A 19,338-nucleotide genomic window follows, 5' to 3' on the forward strand; every position below is an offset into this window, starting at 1 on the left:
TAAGTTCAAAAGCCAGCATCTGTGATGGTATGGAGGTGTGTTAGTCCCCATGGCATGGACCATAGGGACTTACACATCTCTGATGGCACCATCAATGCTGAAAGGTACATCCAGGTTTTGGAGATACACATGCTGCCATCCAAGCAATGTCTTTTTCAGGGACGTCCCTGCTTATTTTAGCAAGACAATGCCAAGCCACATTCTGCACGTTACAACAGCATGGCTTCGTATTAAAAGAATGCGGGTACTAGATTGGCCTGCCTACAGTCCAGACCTGTCGCCCATTGAAAATGTGGTACATTATGAAGCACAAAATACAACAACGGAGGCAAATGCTGAACAACTGAAGTCATACATCAAGCAATGGGAAAGAATTCCACCTTCAAAGCTTCAACGAGTGTCCTCGGTTCCCAAGCACTTACTGAGTGTTGTTAGAAGGAAAGATGATGTAACACAGTGGTAAACATACCACTGTCCCAGATTTTTTTGAAATATGTTGCAGGCATCCATTTCAAAATGAGGAAATATTTGCACAAAAACAATAAAGTTTATCAGCTTGAACATTAAATATCTTGTCTTTGTCGTGTATTCAAATGAATATAGGTTGAAGAGGATTTGCAAATCATATTCTGTTGTTATTTACATTTTACACAACGTCCCAACTTCACTGGAATTGTGGTTGTAGAAAAGTTCCAGAGTGACTGTGCAAGAGGGAGACAACTGAGGAAAGCCACCATGACGCCCATGATATCAAACATTCAAAGGCTTCAGTGGGGGTGAATGGAGAAACTGCATAGTGCACATTTTGGTGATTAGGGAGTTAGTGGCATAACAGGGCTGCCACAATTAGTCAACTAGACATGATTATGTCAACTATCAAAATAGTCAGCGACTAATTTAATAATCAACGTCATCGTTTATTTTTTAAGCTTTGTTTTCTCTCAAAACTGCCACTGTACTTTCTGCTGCTTTTCTGTTCTTTACGCCCATGCACAGGTAGTGGTAATCAGGATCAGCCATGATGTAACCAGACAAGTTATGCCCAAAAAGTATCATGGCTAACTGGTAACAGAGCTCAAACATTTGGGAGCATTTTAACCAAGTTAAAGAGAAAACTGTGCAATGTGAAATCTGCAAGGCAGAACTTGCCTTCTACGGCTGTACAACAGCAATGCAGGAGCATCTGAGAAGGAAGCACGTGGCTGATTCAGATGCTGACAAAGAGGGACAGTCGTCTTGGTAAGCTAATTGGCAAGTTAGCCACTAACATTAACGTCTATACTGAGCTAGTTACTTATATTGATACCTGTAAACGTTAACATTAATTATGATTTCATTAGCCTTAGCACACGTTATGTATTTGCTGTAACATTATAACAGCAATGCTATGTTTGAATAGGAAATGTGATGACACTAATGTTTTATAACACTACGTTATACTGCTAAAAAAATATGTTCCTCTTCAATGGATGACTTTGTTACCAAGCCAACAACATGCAAACCTCGGCAAGCAAATATCCTGACTGAAGCAATCTTGAACATGTTGTTGACTGACGTGAAACCCTTGTCCATGGTTGGCGATTAAGGTTTCAAAGAGATGATCAAGCAGTTCAACCCAGAATACCACGATAACTACCTACCAAACCGATCTCACTTCACCACAATGATGGAAAAGAAATATGATACAACCTTTGAGAAGGTCAGTCTCTCTCTCACTTTCTCTCAAATTCAATTTGCTTTATTGGCATCAATGTATTAGAATAATATTGCCAACAATAACACATAGTGAAATAAATAATTAATTAAATGATATAAATAAACAATAGCAACATCCATCCATCCATTTTCTTCCGCTTTATCCGGAGTCGGGTCGTGGGGGCAGCAGCTCAAGCAAAGCCGCCCAGACCTCCTGATCCATACACACTTCCCCCAGCTCCTCCGGGGGAACCCCAAGACGTTCCCAAGCCAGCTGAGAGACATAGTCCCTCCAGCATGTCCTGGGTCTTCCCCAGGACCTCTACCCGATGGGACGTGCACGGAACACCTCTCCAGCGAGGCGTCCAGGGGGCATCCAGAAAAGATGCCCAAGCCACCTCAACTGGCTCCTTTCAACGTGGAGGAGCAGCGGCTCGACTCCGAGCTCCTCACCCTATCTCTAAGGGAGCGCCCAGCCACCCTGCGGAGGAAACTCATCTCGGCCGCTTATACTCGCGATCTCGTCCTTTCGGACATGAGCCAAATCTCATGACCATAGGTGAGGATCGGAACGTAGATCGATCGGTAAATCGAGAGCTTTGCCCCCCTACTCAGCTCTCTCTTCACCACGACGGTCCGATACAGCGACCGCAGGACTGCAGATGCTGCACCGATCCGTCTATCGATCTCATGCTCCATCTGTCCCTCACTCGTGAACAAGACCCCAAGATACTTAAACTCCTCCACTTGAGGCAAGGACACTCCACCGACCTGAAGAGGGCAAAGCACCTTTTTCCGGTCAAGAACCATGGCCTCGGATTTGGAGGTGCTGATTTTCATCCTGGACGCTTCACACTCGGCTGCAAACCACCCCAGTGAACGCTGATGGTCCTGATTTGACGAAGCCAACAGAACCACATCGTCCGCAAACAGCAGAGACGAGATTCTGTGGTTCCCAAACCAGACCCCCTCTACACCCTGGCTGCGTCTAGAAATTTTGTCCATAAAGATAATGAACAGAACCGGTGACAAAGGGCAGCCCTGGCGGAGGCCAACGTGCACTGGAAACAGGTTTGACTTACTACCGGCAATGCGAACCAAGCTCCTGTTGCGGTCTTACAGGGACCGGATAGCCCTTAGCAAAGGACCCCGGATCCCATACTCCCGGAGCACCTCCCACATCCTCCCTTTTTGACTTTGCATTGGCTTGTAATTTTTCATAGAGGAGGGAAAATGATGAGTCCATTATGAATACTGCGTGCTACCATGTTCTCTGAAATGAGAATGTATTCCAAAATTTCTGTGTAAATTTATGGTGAGAAGTAGGGGTATAGCAATTAAACAAAACGTATCGATAAATCGATTTTATTATAATAAATAAGACTACTGTACATTGACAGACCCACCCCTGAATCCATCTGAATGTATCATGAACTGAATGATGGCTCAGTTTTAACGTTATAAATCAGCTGCATCCAGGTTGTTTCACTGCCCTAATGGCGTCTTCAAACTCTCATAAAAGTTCAAAAGCTGGTGGGAGGCTCTTGAGAGGCTGATCACATGGCAGTAAATTTTAGGAAATAAAAATAAAATCAACATACCTGATGGTGGTAGGCGGTATAATGGACAAACACACCCGTTTGAACCTTATTCACATTTGTTGACACCCTCATACTGAGTCAAAGAGTAAGCTATGCTATGCTCTTTATGCTATGCTCACAGAAGCTATGTTCATGGGTGCTTCGATACAGGGCTGTGTGGTACAGTATGTGCTGCTGCCCCTAGTGGTGAACAAAATGTGAACAAAGGGAGTGCTGATGGTTTTTTCCACAGCAAGAAAAACCTGAAGAATGTCCCTGGTTTTTCATGAAATATGTATTTGAAGGTAAGCAAAGTCACAGTTAGGTTATTCTGATATTTCATGGGACATGAATGTCTACATTAAACAAAGGAATGTATCCGATTGTATTGCATTGTTCAATAATAAAAAGGATTGTTTCTAAATCAATCAATCAATCAATCAACTTTTTTCTTATATAGCGCCAAATCACAACAAACAGTTGCCCCAAGGCGCTCCATATTGCAAGGCAAGGCCATACAATAACCATGAAAAACCCCAACGGTCAAAACGACCCCCTATGAGCAAGCACTTGGCCACAGTGGGAAGGAAAAACTCCCTTTTAACAGGAAGAAACCTCCAGCAGAACCAGGCTCAGGGAGGGGCAGTCTTCTGCTGAGACTGGTTGGGGCTGAGGGAAAGAACCAGGAAAAAGACATGCCGAGAAGGGGGGCAGAGATCGATCACTAATGATTAAATGCAGAGTGATGCATACGGAGCAAAAAAAGAAAGAAACAGTGCATCATGGGAACCCCCCCACAGTCTACGTCTAAAGCAACATAACCAAGGGATGGTCCAGGGTCACCCGATCCAGCCCTAACTATAAGCCTTAGCGAAAAGGAAAGTTTTAAGCCTAATCTTAAAAGTAGAGAGGGTATCTGTCTCCCTGATCTGAATTGGGAGCTGGTTCCACAGGAGAGGAGCCTGAAAGCTGAAGGCTCTGCCTCCCATTCTACTCTTACAAACCCTAGGAACTACAAGTAAGCCCGCAGTCTGAGAGTGAAGCGCTCTAATGGGGTAATATGGTACTACGAGGTCCCTAAGATAAGATGGGACCTGATTATTCAAAACCTTATAAGTAAGAAGAAGAATTTTAAATTCTATTCTAGAATTAACAGGAAGCCAATGAAGAGAGGCCAACACGGGTGAGATATGCTCTATCATATCTATCATATCAAATCATATCATAGGTCATGTACAGTGCACCCGGAAAGTTTTTTCCATCAAAATTCTACTCACAACACCCCATAATGACAACATGGAAAAAAATTTTTGTTGCAATTTTTTAAAAATAAAAAACTAAGAAATCACACATACTTCACACCCAGTATTCACACCCTTTGCTCAATACTTTGTTGATGCACCTTTGGCAGCAATTACATCCTCGTGTCTTCTTGAATAAGATGTTACAAGGTTGGTGCACCTATCTTTGGACAGTTATGCCCATTCCTCTTTGCAGCACCTCTCAAGCTCCATCAGGTTGGACGGGGAGCTTCAGTGCACAGCCATTTTCAGATCTCTCCACAGATGTTCAATCGGATTCAGGTCTGGGCTCTGGCTGGGCCACTCAAGGGCATTCACAGAGTTATCCTGAAGCTACTCCTTTGATATCTTGTCTGTGTGTTTAGGGTCATTGCCTGCTGAAAAATTAACTGCCACACCAATCTGAGGTCAAGAGTGCTCTGGAGCAGGTTTTCATCCAGGAAGTCTCTGTACATTGCTGTGTTCATCTTTTCCTCAATCCTGACTAGTCTCCCAGTTCCTGCTGCTGAAAAACATCCCCACAGCATCATACTGCCACCGCTATGCCTCAAAGTAACAATGGTGCTTGGTTTCCTCCAAACATGATGGCTGGCATTCACACCAAACAGTTCAATCTTTGTTTCATCAGACCAGAGAATTTTGTTTCTCATGGTATGAGAGTCCTTCAGCTGCCTTTTGGCAAACTCCAGGTGAGCTGACATGTGCCTTTTAATAAGGAGTGGGTTCCGTCTGGCCACTCTATCATACAGTCCATATTGGTGGACTGCTGCAGAGATGGTTGCCATTCTGGAAGTTTCTCCTCTCTCCACAGAGGAATGCTGGAACTCAGACTGACCATCAGGTTCTTGGTCACCTCCCTGACTAAGCCCCTTCGTCCCCGACCACTCAGTTTAGACAGGCGGCCAGCTCTAGGAAGAGTCTTGGTGGATCCGAACGTCATCCATTTAGAGATGATGGAGGCCACTGTGCTCACTGGGACCTTCAAAGCAACAGAAATATTTCTGTGCCTTCCCCAGATTTGCGCCTTGAGACAATCCTGTTTCAGAGGTCCACAGATCATTCCTTTGACTCCATGCTTGGTTTGTGCTCTGACATGCACTGTGAACTGTGGGACCTTATATGTAGACAGGTGTGTGTCTTTCCAAATCATGTCCAATCAACTGAATTACCCCAGGTGGACTGCAGTTAAGCTGTAGAAACATATCAAGGATGATCAGTGGAAACAGAAGGCACCTGAGCTCAATTTTGAGCTTCATGTCAAAGGCTGCGAATACTTATGCACATGTGATTTTTTTGTTTTTTTATATACACAGTGAGGCCAAAACGTATTTGATCCACTGTCAATTTTGCAAGCTTTCCCACCAACAAAGAATGGAGAGGACTGTAATTTTTATCGTAGGTACACTTCAAACTCCACACTTCAAAAAAAAATAAAAAAAAATCAGAAAATCACATTGTACTCACTCATACTCATCTTCAACCGCTTTTCCGGGTTAATGTCGCGTAGGCAACAGCTCCAGCAGGGGATACCAGACTTCACATTCCCATGCCACATTGACCACCTCTGACTGGGGGATTCCAAGGCGTTCTCAGGCTAGTGTGGAGATATAATCTCTCCACCTACTCCTGGGTCTTCCCAAGGGCCTCCTCCCAGATGGACATGCTTGGAACACCCTTTCAACGCGAAGGAGCAGTGACTCTACTCTGAGCCTCCCACGGATGACCGAACTTCTCACCATATCTCTAAGGGAGACACCAGCCACCATCCTGAGGAAGCCCATTTTGGCCGTTTGTACCCACAATCTAGTTATTTCGGCCATGACCCAACACTCATGACCATAGGTGAGAGTAGGAACGAAGATTAAACAGTAGATCGAGAGCTTCGCCTTTTGGGTCAGCTCTCTTTTCATCACAACAGTACGGTAGAGTGAATGCAATACCGCCCCTGCTGCGCCGATTCACCGGCCAATCTCACGCTCCAAGTACATTGTATGATTTTATAAATAATTAATCTGCATTTTATTGCATGAAATAAGTATTTGATACAATAGAAAAACAGACCATAATATTTGGTACAGAAACCTTTGTTTGCGGTTACAGAGGTCAGATGTTTCCTGTAGTTCTTGACCAAGTTTGCACACTGCAACAGTGATTTTGGTCCACTCCTCCATACAGATCTTCTCCAGATCTTTCAGGTTTGGAGCTTCAGCTCCATCCAAAGATTTTCTATTGGTTCAGGTCTGGAGACTGGCTACGCCACTCCAGGACCTGTAAATGCTTCTTACAGAGCCACTCCTTAGTTGTCCTGGCTGTGTGTTTAGGGTGACTGTCATGCTGACAGACCCAGCCACAACCCACCTTCAATGCTCTTACTGAGGGAAGGAGGTTGTCACAATACATGACACCATCCATCCACCCTTCAATACGGTGCAGTCGTCCTGTCCCCTTTGCAGAAAAGCACCCCCAAAATTGATGCTTCCACCCCCAGTGCTTCACGGTTGGTACGGTGTTCTTGCGGTTGTTCTCATCCTTCAAACACGGCAAGTGGAGTAGATACCAAAAAGCTCTATTTTGGTTTCATCTGACCACATGACCTTCTCCCATGCCTAGTCTGGATCATCCAGATGGTCAATGGTGAACATCAAACGGCCTGGACATGTGCGGGCTTGAGCAGGGGGATCTTGCGTGCCCTGTAGGATTTTAAACCAAGATGGCGCAGTGTGTTACTAGTGTAATCTTTGTGACTGTGGTCCCAGCTCTCTTCAGGTCCTTGACCAGGTCCTCCTGTGTAGTTCTGAGCTTTCTCCAAATCATCCTTACCCCACAAAGTGAGATCTTGCATGGAATCCCAGACCAAGTGAGATTGACAGTCATCTTGTGTTTCTTCCATCTCCTAATAATTATGCCAACACTTGTTGCTTTCTCACCAAGCTGCTTGCCTGTTGTCCTGTAGCCCATCCCAGCCTTGTGCAGGTGTACAATTTTGTCCCTGGTGTCCTTAGACAGCACTTTGGTCTTGGCCATGGTGGACAGGTTGGAGTGTAATTGATTATGTGGACAAGTGTCTTTTATGCAGGTAACGAGTTCAAGCAGGTGCAATTAATACAGGTAAAGAGTGCATAATAGGAGGGCTTCTTAAAGAAAAACTAACAGGTTTGTGAGAGCCAGAATTCTTGCTGGTTAGAAGGTGACCAAATACTTATTTCATGCAATAAAATGCAAATTAATTATTTAAAAATCATACAATGTGATTTTCTGAATTTTTTTTAGATTCTGTCTCTCACAGTTGAAGTGTACTTACGATTAAAAATTACAGACCTCTCCATTCTTTGTTGGTGGGAAAACCTGCAAAATTGACAGTGTATCAAACATTTATTTGCCTCACTGTATAAATTTGCAAAAATTTCAAACGAAAAAACTTGTTTCATAATTGTCATTGTTGGGTATTATGTATAGAATTTTGAGGAAAAAATTAATTTCTTCTATTTTGGAATAATGCTGCAACATAACAAAATGTGGAAAAAGTGAAGCACCGTGAATACTTTCCGGATGCACTGTATCTAGATAGACACCATATATAGTAGTGTTCAGAATAATATAGTGCTATGTGACTAAAAAGATTAATCCAGGTTTTGAGTATATTTCTTATTGCTACATGGGAAACAAGGTACCAGCAGATTCAGTAGATTCTCACAAATCCAACAAGATCAAGCATTCATGATGTGCACACTCTTAAGGCTATGAAATTGGGCTATTAGTAAAAAATAAAAAAAAAAGTAGAAAAGGGGGTGTTCACAATAATAGTAGTGTGGCATTCAGTCAGTGAATTGTCAATTTTGTGGCACAAACAGGTGTGAATCAGGTGTCCCCTATTTAAGCATGAAGCCAGCACCTATTGAACATGCTTTTCTCTTTGAAAGCCTGAGGAAAATGGGACGTCCAAGCCATTGTTCAGAAGAACAGCATAGTTGATTAAAAAGTTGATTGGAGAGGGGAAACTTATATGCAGGTGCAAAAAATTATAGGCTGTTCATCTACAATGATCTCCAGTGCTGTAAAATGGATAAAAAAAACAGACGCGTGGAAGAAAACGGAAAACAAACATCAAAATGGATAGAAGAATAACCAGAATGGCAAAGGCTCACCCACTGATCAGCTCCAGGATGACCAAGACAGTCTGGAGTTACCTGTAAGTGCTGTGACAGTTAGAAGACGCCTGTGTGAAGCTAATTTATTTGCAAGCATCCACCGCAAATTCCCTCTGTTAAATAAAAGACGTGCAGAAGAGGTTACAATTTGCCAAAGAACACATCAACTGGCCTAAAGAGAAATGGAGGAATATTTTGAGGACTGATGAGAGTAAAATTGTTCTTTTTGGGTCCAAGGGCCACAGACAGTTTGTGAGACGACCCCCAAACTCTTAATTCAAGCCACAGTTCACAGTGAAGTCAGTGAAGCATGGTGGTGCAAGCATCATGATATGGGCATGTTTCTCCTACTATGGTGTTGGGCCTATATATCACATACCAGGTATCATGGATCAGTTTGGATATATCAAAATACTTGAAGAGGTCATGTTGCCTTATGCTGAAGAGGACATGCCCTTGAAATGGGTGTTTCAACAAGACAATGACCCCAAGCACACTAGTAACCAAGCAAAATTATGGTTCCAAAACCAATAAAATTAATGCCTCGCAGATGTGAAGAAATCAAGAAAAACTGTGGTTATATAACTAAATACTAGTTTAGTGATTCACAGGGTTGCTAAAAAAACAGTTTGAACATAATAGTTTTGAGTTTGTAGCGTCAACAGCAGATGCTACTATTATTGTGAACACCCCCTTTTCTACTTTTTTTTACTAATAGCCCAATTTCAGAGCCTTAAGAGTGTGCATATCATGAATGATTGGTTTTGTTGGATTTGTAAGAGTCTATTGAATCTACTGGTACCTTGTTTCCCATGTAACAATAAGAAATATACTCAAAACCTGGATTAATCTTTTTAGTCACATAGCACTACTATTATTCTGAACACTACTGTATATATATATATATATATATATATATATATATATATATATATATATATATATATATATATATATATATATATATACACACACACATACATACGAGGTATGTCAAAGTATCGTACCTTTTTATTTTTTTTCAAAAACTATATGGATTTCATTCATATGTTTTTACGTAGGACAAGCTTGAACCCTCGTGGGCATGCGTGAGTTTTTCCACGCCTGTCGGTGACGTCATTCGCCTGTGAGCACGCCTTGTGGAAGGAGTGGTCCCGCCCCCTCATCGGATTTTCATTCTCAGCAAACAGCTGAGCTACTGCCGCTTTGTTCCATGAAATTTTTTTCAGGAGCTCTGCCAGACAACCAGCTGGAAACCATTTCGAAGATTCGGTTTTTGGTGAAAATTTTACGGGCTTCACAGAGATTAAGGACTGTTACTACAGCTTTAAGGATGGCCCACAATGGCGCACGGCGCGCTGCGCTCCGAGTTGCGATGACGAGGCAGAAAACGCCAGATCATTTCTAAGCTGATGGCTCTGTGGATACGAGACCGTCGTGTGCACTTTCTCTGGTTATCACAAGAGCTGGACATCAGCCATTTTCCGGCAGATTTCACTTTTAACAAGAGATTTTGTCATGGAAAGCCGCGCGGAGGCTTCGTGCGTAATGATCGATTCGCTGTTTGAGCGAGACAAAGGAACACCTCCCTTTCGGCGTGTCATGGGACAAGTTAGGACATGCCCAGCTCTCCACAATTTCTCTGATACTGGACTGGTAAGCATTGAAAGCCGAGATAGGCATGTCCCAACTTGTCCCATGACACGCTGAAACGGAGGTGTCCTTTGTCTCGCTCAAACAGCGAATCGGTCGTTACGCACGAAGCCTCCGTGCAGCTTTCCATGACAAAATCTCTTGTTAAAAGTGAAATCTGCCGGAAAATGGCTGATGTCCAGCTCTTGTGATAACCAGAGAAAGTGCACACAACGGTCTCGTATCCACAGAGCCATCAGCTTAGAAATGATCTGGCGTTTTCTGCCTCGTCGTCGCAGCTCAGAGCGCGGCGCGCTGAGCGTCCTTAAAGCCGTCCTTAAAGCTGTAGTAACAGTCCTTATTCTCTGTGAAGCCTGTAAAATTTTCACCGAAAGCCAGGTAAATTTTTTAAATGGTTTCCAGGTGCCAGTCTCTAACAGCTTCTGAAAAAATTCTGATGGAAAAAAAGTCCAAATCATTCCGCCATTTCCAGACAATGAAAATCTGACGAGGGGGCGGGACCACTCCTTCCACAAGGCGTGCTCACGGGCAAATGACGACACCGACAGGTGTGGAAAAACTCACGCATGCGCACAAGGGTTCAAGCTTGTCCTACGTAAAAACATATGAATGAAATCCATATAGTTTTTGGAAAAAATAAAAAGGTACGATACTTTGACAGACCTCGTATATATATATATATATATATATATATATATATATATATATATATACATATATACACACACACACACACACAAGGTCTGTTAGAAAAGTATCCGACCTTTTTATTTTTTTCAAAAACCTGATGGATTTGAATCACGTGTGCTTGCACGAGCCAACCTTGAACCTTCGTGCGCATGCGTGATTTTTTTCACGCCTGTCGGTTGCGTCATTTGCTTGTAAGCAGCCTTTGTGTGAGGATGGGTGTAGTCTCTCATCGCTTTTTCTTTGCAAGGAAATGGCGGAAAGACTGGAGCAGCATGACTGCATCAAATTTTGCCACAAACCGGGCAATAGCCAGGTGGAAACCATTCGGATTATTCAGATGGCTTTCGGTGACGATCCTCTGGGCATCACACAGATTAAGGAGCGGTACAACTGGTTTAAAGACGTTCGCACAACGGTGGAGGGCGCACGGCGCTCCTATCGCCATCAACACGCTGAAACGACCCAATCATTTCCAAAGTGAACGCTGTGGTGATGTGGGACCGTCGTGTGATTATCCGAGAAATTGCGGAAGAGGTGGATATCTGTTATGTGTCGGACGCAGCTCGGAGAACCGACCAGCGTTTGAAGGACCCAGTATGAAATAAGCAGAGCACGGTACAAAGGCTAACTGAATTTAATACATAACAGTGATACAAAAAATAACAAAAGAAAGTGCGGTCTGGCGTGGTGCGCTCCCAGCAGCGCTAACGGTCCGGAGCCAGAAGCTGTTCGGACCCAAGGACCCCGCCGACACCCCCCAGGTGGCCGCAACAAACCGAGTCTGTGAAAGAAGGAACCATTATGTGAGTCCACACTCTACACACAGAGAGAACACTTAAAGGTGTACAAACAGCAAACACTTCCTGGCTTGATTACTAATCAGCTTCCCAACCTGCAGGCATGGAACATCCAGTTCACAAAACTCCACTGCAGTGGAAGCCGATACATGACTAACATACAGCTCAATATAATAAAGGTGTGAGGGACACCACATTTACTGACTGTATAAATGTTAGTCACAAAATCTAACGTACCTCAGGAAGTGTGCTGACGAGCGTGAGACCTCACCCCCTCCTCTTTCACAGACCGTGCATCAAACCTGGACGTTCTCTGCATCCACTGATGATGAGATGGCTCCTGAGACGACGATGTCACCCGTCTGGTCACAAGGTCGAGTCTCTGGCAAATACACACTGTATACTCCAGTCTTAAATGCCACCATGTTCCAATCCATATAGATGCACCTCAGCTGTGAGTCCTGACGAGCCGCAGGTGATCAGGGTGAGGTCCTGATAACCTCAGCAACACAGCCACTCAGTCCCAAATGCAAGCCACCTGGAAGGAAAAACAAAAGACAGAAACAAAAAGGCAGCCAGGCCCCCCAGCCATACAACAGTTCCCCACCCTCACGGGAAGCCTCCCGGCGACCACACAAACCTGGCCCAGGAGAAACACCCCCCTCCAGGGACCATGGCTGGAAACCGCATCTGCATTCGTCTTCCAACAGAATGGTTGATGTCCTCTCCTCTGGCTGCATCCTTGCCTTTGTTTCAGTCAGTCACTTAGCACAGGTGTGGCCAGGAGTTCTTAAACCTGTGCGGTCAGCCTTTATCCAACCATGTGCGGTCATTAGTCATAAAACAAAAAAGACAAACACAAACAACCAAACCACCCCCCCCAGGGGACCGTCCTATCAAACCCCGGGATGAGGAGAAAAGAAAAACCCCAAACTTAAGCTTACAAATAAAAGCGCTAAAACACCCCCCCCCCCCCCCCCCCCAAACGACATGTAGGGACCAACACCCCCCAGAGGACTTCCCGCCAGCTCCAGGAGTAATAACCACAGCCGAGGTCCCTCTGGGATCCAACGTCACCCACGGGGACTCCCAGCGCCTCCCAGAGGACCACTCGTCAACCCCAGGAGACGCCTCCCCTCACGACCAACGGACCCAGCCCCGGCCGTCTATGGCTAGATGGACCCACAGCCCTTTCCACCCCAGAGGACACCACAGTCAAACCCTGAGGGCGGAAACTGGGGGGAAAACACCCCCCCCCCCCCCCAGGTGCAGAGGTTACCTGGGAAACGCCCAGCATAACCACACTGCACCACTCCAGCAACGCCGACACTACGGCTCACACGGCTGGAGTCAGAGGAGAAGAGAGGGCATAACAAAAAACAAAACAAAAAAAAAGAAAGAAAAAACAACAACCCAAATACCCCCCCCCCCCCCATGACCCCCCAGGGGACCATCCCATCAAACCCTAGGAGGTGAAACTGAAAAAAAAAAATAAATAAAAAGAAAGACTAACAGACCGACATAAGGTTGCTCGGGTCCTTTTTTTTTTTTTTTTTTTTTTTTGGCAGAACTGCAGGGTCACGACCCCAGACACTAAATAGTGAAAAACAAAAAATAAAATCCCACACAAAAACCAACTCAAAAAACACCCACACAAAATGAACTAACACAAAACAAATAAGTGACGTATACCGTTAAGCTCAAACAAATCGAACACACCTGTTCTAACTTAAGAGCTTAACGGTAATGTGACTAAGTCACCAAAAGAGGGAGCCAAAGTGCTAAAAATGAAAAAAAACCCTTTGGTGACAGAAAACAAACGAGCTGCATCTCCGTGCGCAGCTGTGTGCAACACACAACCAAAATGTGCTCAACTAAATAACGCCTGATACAACAGACGCAGTAGTTATCTTTAGCCGGGGAAACAGGGCTACAACTGTAACACAGGAAGCTCAGCGACCCGTGCCACAGAGCTCCGCCGTGCGCGTGCACCCATTACAGACACACTCTTGCAGCTCCCGTTTAAACCTCTTATCCGGTCGGAGCGTGACGCGAAGCCGTCGCCAGTCACACTCCACCACGACCCACGGATAAGGCACAAACACAGGAACACGGCTGCAAGAGAGCACAAATCAGTATTCAGCAATGGGTCTCAAACACGCACCATCTGGGCGGAGAGCACCCGCAACTGATCCGGATAACTACTGAACGTCTGCTGCCGCCTTCCTGGCGCGTTACCGTCTCTGCTACCGCTGGGTCCGTGATGTTTGGCCAGAGACTACTGTTATGTGTCGGACGCAGCTCGGAGAACCGACCAGCGTTTGAAGGACCCAGTATGAAATAAGCAGAGCACGGTACAAAGGCTAAATGAATTTAATACATAACAGTGATACAAAAAATAACAAAAGAAAGTGCGGTCTGGCGTGGTGCGCTCCCAGCAGCGCTCCCAGCAGCGCTAACGGTCCGGAGCCAGAAGCTGTTCGGACCCAAGGACCCCGCCGACACCCCCCAGGTGGCCGCAACAAACCGAGTCTGTGAAAGAAGGAACCATTATGTGAGTCCACACTCTACACACAGAGAGAACACTTAAAGGTGTACAAACAGCAAACACTTCCTGGCTTGATTACTAATCAGCTTCCCAACCTGCAGGCATGGAACATCCAGTTCACAAAACTCCACTGCAGTGGAAGCCGATACATGACTAACATACAGCTCAATATAATAAAGGTGTGAGGGACACCACATTTACTGACTGTATAAATGTTAGTCACAAAATCTAACGTACCTCAGGAAGTGTGCTGACGAGCGTGAGACCTCACCCCCTCCTCTTTCACAGACCGTGCATCAAACCTGGACGTTCTCTGCATCCACTGATGATGAGATGGCTCCCGAGACGACGATCTCACCCGTCTGGTCACAAGGTTGAGTCTCTGGCAAATACACACTGTATACTCCAGTCTTAAATGCCACCATGTTCCAATCCATATAGATGCACCTCAGCTGTGAGTCCTGATGAGCCGCAGGTGATCAGGGTGAGGTCCTGATAACCTCAGCAACACAGCCACTCAGTCCCAAATGCAAGCCACCTGGAAGGAAAAACAAAAGACAGAAACAAAAAGGCAGCCAGGCCCCCCAGCCATACAACAGACATCAGCACTTTTTCGGCACATGGAGGCGCCTTTGCTGCGCCATCAGCTTCGTGCCGATGAATTTCACCGCCACTCTTTTCATGGCAAAATCTTCTTTCACAGTGGAATGTGCCGAAAAAGTGCTGATGTCCACCTCTTCTGCAGTTTCTTGGATAACGGAGGATCGTCACCGAAAACCATCTGAATAATCAGAATGGTTTCCACCTGGCTATTGCCCAGTTTGTGGCAAAATTTGATGCAATCGCGCTGCTACAGTCATTCCACCATTTCCTTGCAAAGAAAAACGACGAGAGACTCCACCCATCCTCACACAAAGGCTGCTTACAAGCAAATGACGCAACCGACAGGTGTGAAAAAAAATCACGCATGCACACGAAGGTTCAAGGTTGGCTCATGCAAGCACACGTGATTCAAATCCAACAGGTTTTTGAAAAAAAATAAAAGGTCGGATACTTTTCTAACAGACCTCGTGTGTGTGTGTGTGTATATATATATATATATATATATATATATATATATATATATATATATATATATAAAAAGGAGAGATGCACACCCCGAGTGAGAAGGTCATTTTCACTCATCATTGACCTGAATGTTCACTCAGATTTGGTGTATAAAAATCTCAAAATGAACTGGTGAGGAGACACCGCCCTGGTAGAATGCACCATGCTCAATGTGCTGAGAATGTGGACATGGCTCACACTGCTTTTTGGAAGACCAGATCACAGGCTTTGTCCCACTCCATAAAGCACATGTATATGGAAAAACAGCACAAAGCAAACAAGAGATGATTCCAAACCTCTGACATCCAAAATCACTGCGCATCTCTCCACAGTTCCCTTTAGGAAGCTGCTCCACCGCACCATTTATTCGGCCAACATGAACAACAGACACAGCACACTGTGTGTGCATGCGCACTCCAAGCCTTTCCTGTGTATGTTATTGAATGTGCGTGTGTTGATTTGAAAGATGTACTTTAGAGGAAAAGTAGTATGCTTGAAATGCCAAAAATTTCACCGAAAGAAAGGGCGCACACAGTCACTTTTCTGAAACAAAAAGAACTGAATGAGAGCAGCTGAGTCATCCTTTGGACAACAAAGCAGCACTTTCCCAGAAATGTCTTGGACTTACAGGTAACTGGGCAGTCACTCCATCAGTGTGGCACTCAGACGCAGATACAGCATGTGGCAAAAAATAAACTACATGCATTCTGAGCTTATACTGTCTGATTATGGAACAATTAAGATAATGTACCTGAGACAAACTGTTAAGTAATAAGTGTTTGTGGGATGTATAATTAAAAATGAACAATTAATAAATCTACAATGCATAGGATTTGTGTCTACTCATGATGAGGTTGCAAACTGCATTATGCTGTTGCCAGTCACAAGTTTGCTTCCCTTCACATTTTCATCTTTGTCAATGCGGATTCAAGTACCATCGCTTTTTGTGATAATCAATATGTGTGATCATCCAGGCCACAAAAACGAGCGCTCTCAAACTTGCTAGCCTACAATGAGTAAGCGATGTCAAGGAGAGCAACCACTTTGATTCTTCTTTGATTCTTCAGACTTCCAACTATGCTGCAAGTGTATCTACATCGTGGTGCAACATGGCCGCACCCATGAGGGGCCCCGCTCCCATGTAGATATGAAGGGCTCATTCTAATCTTATGAAAACGCATCAATTCGCTGCTTAATTTAACCTTTATTTAACCAGGTTAGTCCCATTGAGGTTGAAATCTCTTTTACAAGGGAGACCTGGACAATTATAAAATTTCAAATAGGGAACCGCAGTCTCGTTTGAACCCCTGCGTGATATCACGGGATTTGACCACTTCCTAGGACAGCCTACACAAACACAGCATCACTTCTAACGAAAAAATTGTGTACCATTTTGTTTTCGGCTGCAGTCGCCGAAGCAACTGCAAAAAGTGCAGTTTTTTTGTTCCCAGCAGAGCAGGGAAGACGAGGCAAATGTGAGAGGTTGTGTCGATAAGTTTTAGCCACAAGTTTTAGGCACAACCGCCTCAACATGTTTTAGCTCCAGGTCATACACAAACCGCAACAGGTCTACTTTCCATTGCATCTTCACTTTTTTTTTCCTCTTTTATTTATTTATTTATTTTATTTTATTTATTTATTTATTTATTTTTTTTGCATTTTCACTTTGTTTGCCATGTAATTTGCCCAAAAACTCAGGGAAAGTGCCATCTTTCTGATGGGGACATACAAGGGCTGTCCCCGGAAGTACAATTATGCTCTTTCATTTTACTCCTTTAGTGCACACCCTCAAGCGAGACTACGGTTCCCTATTCACCTAACCTGCATGTCTTCAGATGTGGGAGAAAAAAAAAAACACTGTGTCGAAGTAAAAGGAGTAAACATTTGGAACAACTCTCCTAAAATATTGAATCATGCGGTACTCTAGTCTGGTTTAAAATACTTTACAAAAATAATATGATTTCTCATTACAGTATGGACAATGGAGTTTAATGATTTTGTAATATTACTTTTGGATTGTGCATTGTGCACTATTATTTATTTTGTTGTGATGAGAAATTTAAGTTCACTGATTAGTTTCTAATGTTTGTGTTTTGTTCTTTTTGTATTTGTTGTCATGAGTACATTTTCTTAAGGTAAAATGGGTAGGTGTATATAAGCTTTTGCTTCTCCCTACACCCTAGTCATATGGGCTAACTGAGAAATCATTTTTTGTACCGAGCTTTTTTCTTTTGTGTGCCGAAACAAATACACTCATTCATTCATTCATTCACTATCCAGCTCTTACTACATTCCACTTCTTCCCATTTTTATTCATGTTTCCCTCTGCCCTTGTAATGTGCCGATTTTACCGCTACACTCCAATAAAAGAAAGCACTGGCTGGCGCCTCCCTCTATCTTCTCCATTTTCAATCCTGGACTGTTTGAGAGTGTTAAAAGGCAGATTACAATCAGACTTTTGTCATCAGTGAATCATTCAAATGGCCAAGAAAGAGGTTGCAGGGGGCGGGGGTTGCAGGAGGACATGAAAAAAAAGGACGAGCGAGTCAATGATCTCTGGTGGTGGCAGCAGAGCAGTTAATGATTTCCATCTAATTGCTCCTCATCCAGTTCTGGAGAGTAGCGTGGGATGGAGATGATGAGACACAGAGTGTGAGAGAAAAAGAGAGCACAAATAATGACAAGTCATTCAGACTACAGCATTCACCTGATAATGACAGGATAGTCTGGCCGATTTGCTCCTAAGAACCTCCTCCTCTTTCACTGTCTATATTCACCCTCCTTCCCTCTGCCAATATTTGGTACTCACGCTAAATTGACTTATTTCCCTCACTTACAACACCCAAGACACAATGGAAGACAGAAAAACACTACAGGCTGAGTTATTGATCAGTGGAAAAAAAAATGACAGCTTGTTCTCTTCATTTGCCATTTATTATTCTCATCCTATTAGTCACAGTCATTTCTGTGTTCAGCTAAAAGTTTCTCTTAATATCACCAGTTTTTGCAAAACTTGTAGAAATGTTGAAGCTCCTTTCTGCAATCAATTTTTTATAAAAACTGACTCCTGACTGGACCCAGTGGGCAAAGCATTTACGACTTCAACACGTTTGTTCATGCCTGTCCCAGATGGGGACTCCATCAATCATTGAGGAAGTAATTTGTACCCCCTCGGTCCTCCTTGAAGAAACTTGACAATTAATACAGGCTCTTATTTCAAGTTTAGATTTCAGTATGAAATCTAAATTGAGTTTTAAGCAGCTGTCATACTGTGAGGGATTGAGGAAATGTATGAGCAAGGGCAATGAAATGTAGATATCTGTGTGTCCATTTTTGTTCTGTACAAATCCTTTTCTTATTTGTTAAATGCGTTCCTTGTCAGCTGATGTTCTGCGAGTACATCGGAAAGTTTTGTGCATGCTCAAAACTTTGAATGAACATAATATGGAGAGCTTCCCCAGTAGTTCCCAATGGAGGTCCAGTAGATGTTTGTTTTATCTGTGCCTTATCTGTTCATCTTCCGTTCAAATCAAGAAGTACTGCACACTGGCATTCGGTGGTTGTCCACTCATTCCAACAGAGGCCCAAATCCACCAGAGGCTGATGAATTAGGCTATTTTTGCCACCAGACCTTTCATATTCAATTCCAAATCAACAAACAGTTGGGATGATATGGAAAATGCTAAAAAAAAAAAAAAAAAAAAAAAAAAAAAAAGAAGCAAAACAACAAAAAGGAGTGATCTTTACATTTACTTTTCACTTCTATTTCATTGCAGACAGTATGAACCCAAGATACACTCAACAAAAATATAAACGCAA

The 19,338-nt window shown here is 43.8% G+C and overlaps 1 protein-coding gene and 1 long non-coding RNA gene across 3 annotated transcripts in view; both read right to left on the reverse strand.

Moving 5' to 3' along the window:
- zgc:153039 (uncharacterized protein LOC767698 homolog) overlaps positions 1–19,338 on the reverse strand; it is a 205,526-nt gene that overhangs the window by 70,936 nt on the left and 115,252 nt on the right. The window lies entirely within an intron of this gene.
- LOC117508138 lies at positions 1,447–13,689 on the reverse strand. Its single transcript, XR_004559992.1, has 3 exons — positions 13,675–13,689; positions 13,175–13,176; positions 1,447–1,689 (listed from the first exon to the last, which is right to left on the reverse strand). It is a non-coding gene; the product is annotated as an uncharacterized LOC117508138 (long non-coding RNA).

The sequence above is a fragment of the Thalassophryne amazonica genome, chromosome 4, assembly GCF_902500255.1.
Source record: "Thalassophryne amazonica chromosome 4, fThaAma1.1, whole genome shotgun sequence".
In the NCBI taxonomy this organism is placed as follows: Eukaryota; Metazoa; Chordata; class Actinopteri; order Batrachoidiformes; family Batrachoididae; genus Thalassophryne; species Thalassophryne amazonica.